The sequence below is a fragment of the Vicugna pacos genome, chromosome 7 (genome assembly GCF_048564905.1).
Source record: "Vicugna pacos chromosome 7, VicPac4, whole genome shotgun sequence".
In the NCBI taxonomy this organism is placed as follows: Eukaryota; Metazoa; Chordata; class Mammalia; order Artiodactyla; family Camelidae; genus Vicugna; species Vicugna pacos.
Genome location: NC_132993.1, coordinates 79,012,891 through 79,018,890, shown reverse-complemented (window position 1 = coordinate 79,018,890; position 6,000 = coordinate 79,012,891).

Below are 6,000 nucleotides of genomic sequence, written 5' to 3'. Positions count from 1 at the left end.
ATTACTCAGTCATGAAAAGGGAATGGACTATTGCTATCTGTAACAACATGGATGGACTTGGAGGGTATTATGCTAAATGAAGTAAGTCAGATAGAGAAAGGCAAGTACTATATGTTTTCACTTGTATGTGGAATCGGAAGAAAACAATAGAACAAACAAATGTAACAAAACAGAAATAGTCTCACATATACAGAGAACAGAATAGTGGTTGCCAGAGGGGAGGGGGAATGGTCAAAATAGGTGAGGGGGATTAAGAGGTACAAACTACCAGTTATGAAATAAATAAGTCACAGGGATGTAATGTACAGTGCAGGGAATATAGTCAATAATATTATAACTTTGTATGGTGCATAATCTATATAAATATGGAGTCATTATGTTGTATACCTGAAACTAATATAATATTGAAAGTCAGCCATACTGCAAATTTTTTAAAGTTTTTTTTTAATTTAAAAAGAACAACAACAAAATAGTGCTTTCCTTATGCAATGAGGATCATTGGATATAATGATGCACATAAAACTCTTGGCAAAACATCTGAGTCGGAGTAAAACCTCCAGCAATGGAACTTACTGTAGAAACTGTTGCTATTGCCACCGTTCAGAAATGAAAATTTAGTGATATGCCTCAAAGAGAGTTGACAAACGGGATCCCTTAGTCCTCCTCTGTCATCCTAAATATTGCTTCTTATCTGTCCTCATATGTGCATAAGGTAGAGCCGAAGAGAGAGCCCCGCACGTGACGATAACCACTGCCGTGACCTGAACCTTGAGGCCCCCGGCCAGGCCTCTCGGTTCATGTCTCAGCTCCATCAGGGCTAAGCTCACACAGTTCAGGGCAAGTCATAGGCCTCACTCCCTGTGTGATCACACCAGACGCAGCTTCAGAGCAGGGAGGAATGAGAAACTGCTTAGCAACTGCTCTTCTAGAAGCTGCCTGGGAAATCAGTCCTCTTGGCTACTACCAAGACTTCTGAGCAGCTGAAATTGAAAACTGTAATTCCGCAGAAGAAGGTAACTTTTTTCTCCATGAAAATGTTATTTTCTTTTTCTTTATTGAATCACTGGCTTCATCACTTTGGGGTTTAAGAGCTGAAATTTCTGTCTTCCTTGAATTAAACCCTGCGGTTAGGTGGTGGTTCTTTTATACTTATGCTGATTGGTAGTTTTGAAGAAAGGAGGGGAAAATAAAATGAGGAGGATAAAACCACCAGTCGGCTTTTTTCTTCTTAAATATTTTCTAGTTTAGTTTTAGATAAAACAGTATTTGATCAGTAAGTGTTTAAAACAATATCACTGTACTGTGAGAACTTTGAATTGGTGTTGTCATGGAAACAGGAAGGGACATAATCCAGAATCATTTTTCCATTTCCTGCAAAAATTAAAGCATACATACAGAAACAGACTCATAGACATAGAATATAAACTTGTGGTTGCCAAGGGGGAGGGGAGTGGGAAGGGATAGACTGGGAGTTCAAAATTTGTAGATACTGACAGGCATATGCAGAATAGATAAACAATAGATTATACTGTATAGCACAGGGAAATATATACAAGGTCTTGTGGTAGCTCACAGCAAAAAAGAATGCGACAATGAATATACGTATGTTCATGTCTAACTGAAAAATTGTGCTCTGCACCGGAATTTGACACAACATTGTAAAATGACTATAACTCAATAAAAAATGTTTTAAAAAATATAGGCACAGGTCTTAAATAAACAGTTAATATTGATATTTGTTTTTAAAAGAGTGTCTCATACTTTTTCCCAAGACTTCACCAGAAAAGCTGCTTCTGTTATTAATCAAATGATCCTAATAAAGTATGCCAAGCTAGCTTATAATATGTCTTTTCCTGAATATAATAGCTGGTTTTCATTACTGATGGGTTGAGTGTTCCCCTTAACACATTTCTGTTGGATGATACTGACTATTCTAGACAATGTTGTTTTAAGTAAAAAGAATTACTCAAATCAGCTCTCTCTCCTGCCTGTATCCCTTGTCTCTTTCTGCCTCTTCTTCTCCCCACCCTTTTTCCTTCTCTTTCTCATGTTCAATTTGTTTACTCAATCATTCATTCAATCTACGTTTATTAACACTTAAAGGAGCTTAGAGTACAGAATACGGTAGACTTGGAAATAATCACAGTTTAGAAAGATACAACAGTCCTTCATGAATCATAAAAGATAAATATCTTAAAACACTCAGGAGAGAAAAATTTAAAGTTTAGCTCTGCTAGGCACAAACCAGGTAGGTATCTGAAGTAACATGTAAGGCTACTAAAACCTGTATATTCTTAGTACTTACAGTGACCAAAATAAAATGTCCGCTGCTTTTCCAGCTTACAGACTCCAAGTTCATACTCCCTCTAACTAGATTCCACTGAGTTTCCAGAGACACAAAGTCGCTTGAATGTTGGTTGATGTAGAGAGTGAACAAAACAGATCATCTTAATAACTGGTTGACTAGGTTTGGCCTGTCAGACAAAGGGATTCATAGACCTCCCTGCCCAATTTTTAGGGTGCAAGATGGCACTAAAGTTTTGACAATCAGGGCATTTTCCAATTCATCGCTGGAACTCAGAAGATGTGAGAATCTCATGCAGGCGGCATCCCGGAGTCTGTATCAGGAAGTGTCCTGGGGCTACGCATTTGCACCATTCCGCTCCTTCTTGTGCTGCTAGAGATAGATATGGAGTGATTTAGATATGCTTCTGCTGAGGAGACTGTGAATGCCCAGGCTGGAATATATCTATTTTTTTAAAAAGGGCAAAAACGCCTGCAGAGTTGGGTAAAAGAGAGCTGCCATTTGGTAGTTTTATGTTTATATCCATGTGGGTGTACGACTCCTCTAGTAACAAGAAATGCTCTGTGTTTATGTTCTGTTCAAAAAATTATCGTCTTAGTTGCAGGCTTCTATGGAAACAGCTGCCTTAATTTAGCAAAATACCTGGGCAAACCACTTGGAATAGCTGAGTCACTGACAGCCTTGGTAAGGAAAGGAAAGGAAGTAAAAGAAAAAGCTCATCTCCTCTCAATTAGTAAAGGACATGGATGTGGGAACTGGGGAGAGGGGAAAAGAAGGGAGAGAGAATTGGCGTCGAAAGAGATGGCCAAGCAACGTGGGGCAATTTCCAAGAAGTTATTGAGGAGTTTTTCCTGTGCAGTCTTAGGATGTATCCTCTGCTATCTGTAAACTCCTGTCTGCCTAAAACTGCAGTTACCTTGAATAATTTCCTTGTTGGTTTGCTTGTGGAAATAATGGAAAGGGGTTGGATCTGTGCCTCAGCCAATGCCAAGATGTGGATAATAAGGAATAGCAGCAAGTGTGGAGCAGTGTCTGGACGTCGTGGCTGGAGGTGACTGTGAGAATGTAAAGCCCTCCAAGAATTCACAGTGCACAGGTATTAGCTGCAAGATTCTGAGTGTCGAGGGGAAAAAAAACTCCAGAACTAGAGACACATATATTGGGAATACCCAACACAGGACCTCTCTGTTGGGGAGTGATTACTGTATAAGCTAATCGAGGTTTGTACAAAACCTTTTGGCTTCCCCAAGAATAGAATGACAAGTTGAACTGAACGGAAAGGGATTTGCCCAATGTCCTGGGGTTTGGATGAATGAGCACTTGGCCCAATATGTTCCATTAATGATGACTAGAGCAGATAATTCTTGCTGGACAAACTTCCCTTCAAATCCTTAATTTAACATTTCCACTGTGGGTGGGGGAGGGGGGACCAGTACAACCTATTTAAGGAGGGTGTTGTTGGAAGTGCCCAAAGTCCCTTCTTATAATTGATTCTTCCCTATATAGTCTTCTCTGAGTTCTGCCCTAGAGGGTTCAGCTCTAGATCATGTGGAGTATCAGAGGGTAGACCAGTAGGAGAATCTTACATTCAGGTAGAATCATGCAGTATTCAATGGCCTAAAATAAGTCCAGTATGACCAGTGAGGGACCCAGGGGACAAATCCTTAAGTACTGAGTTAAAGCCAGTGAAAAACAAGTTCAAGTGTCAGAGTATAAACTGAGCCAAATCAGAAGGAAAAACCTACAGCAGCAGCCAGGAAGAACCGCCATCAAATAGGAGAGGTTTAGGGGGTAGAACAGAGGTGGCGGTCTCAGTTGGATTGCTGGGTCCCTGGCTTGCCAGTACTTGCTGTCAGCCATGTGGTTTGGGTTTCTGGCTGACTGGGTTTAACTTAAATGTATAGGTTCAGGACAGGATGTCTCAAGGAAAGAGCTCAGCAAACTCAATGGTAGCTGAGTCTCCATGGGAGTGAGAGAAACCAGTATGACTCAGAGGTTCTGATTAATTTACCAGATCCATGATCTAGGCTTTGTGGTGTAGTTGAAAGCACGTTAACTACAAAACAAAACAAAACTGATTGAGTCCCAGACCAAAATACCCACCTTGCTAGGCTGTTTGTGAGGGTAAAGTATATCCGTGAAAGTGCATCGTGCAGCATTTAGTGAATACTAGGTTGAGTCTTTTCCTCCCTCTATCTTTTCTTCCCTCTTTCTCTCCCTTTCTTCCCCTATTCCTCCTGTTTCTGTTCCACAGTGGGTACCTTAGAAGCATCACTCCCTGAGCATCAGACCTACCAGGGCTTCTAGTTAAGTCTAACTTTCAGTACTCACGTAGACCTTGCCACAGTGACCTTCAAATGCATGAATTTGCTGGCTTCCTCCCACATCATCTCAGCTAGGGTGATGCTCTATGCCCACATGGACGTAAGCAGAGGGTGATTGTAACCCTGAGTCAGGGTCCCTCAGGAAGATGAGCAGAAACCTCAGCAAACTCAAAGCATGTGTTTCATATATCCAGAGAGAGCACAAGGGCAAATTATCTGTCAACTCTCTCCACTGCTGACTGGGGAGGCCTTGCTTGAAATACAGGTTAAGATGAGGGGGCCTTTTAATGGTTTCCCATTTCTCCTAGGATGAGATCCCAAATTCTTCACAATGCCCAGCACCCCAGCCATCCCTGTTCAAGCCTCCCTGAAGGTGATTCACTCTCCTTTGCCCTATGGCAGATCTGTGTTAACAGTCCAAATGATACGGATTTGGTAACATCCTCTAAAAACAAATTACCCATAGAGTTCCAAAACAGGGTACCAGGAGATCATATTGATATTCATGTGATCAAAATTGTGCAGTATTTGTTTCATAAGCAGATTGGGAAAAGCAACTGCAGTCCAGAAAAAAAACATTGGAGGTGTCTGCAGAAGGGTGGTAGCTGAAACCATGCAATGGGATGATGTCACTCAGGAAGAGACTGGAAAGCAGCACTTAAGGAGCAAGCAGAAAAAAAAAATGACACTGAAAAGGCATAAATGGAGTAATAGGAAGATACCAGAATAAAATGGTATCTCTAAAGAATCAGGGATAAGAATTTGAAGAAGTCAAGAGGGGTAGGACTAAGAGCATGAGGTGAAATTCAGGTTACCTTTCAATGGTTTCCTACTTCTCCTAGGATGAGATCCCAAATTCTTCACAATGCCCAAATGGCCTTCAGGTTCACTTCATACCATTCTCTCACTTCCCACTTCCAAATCTCTGTTCCAGCCTCACTGACTTTCTCTTAGTCCCTCTACTGTACCATGTTGCCTTCTACCATAGGGCCTTTGTATATGCTGTTCCTCTGGCTGGAATACTCTTCCCCTTAGGTGCACTTTAATTTGTCTCTCCAATCTGAGATAAAGCAATATTTCCTCAGTGAAGCCTTCCCTAACCAATTCAGGCCAAGTCAAATTCCTTAATTATGTGCTTTTATAGAATCATGTTTCCTTCTATCCTAGCACTCATCTCAATTTATAATTATATGTTCATTTGTGTTATTTGATAATAATGTCTCACCCACCGGAATGTAAACTATATGAGTGGGACTCAAGGAATTCATAACGCAGCCATTAGGATTTTAACCAAAGAGCAATGGTTGCCAACCAGAATCAAGTCTGGGGTGGAAGGAGACTTTCTGTACTCTCTGTGCATCAGTACATGCC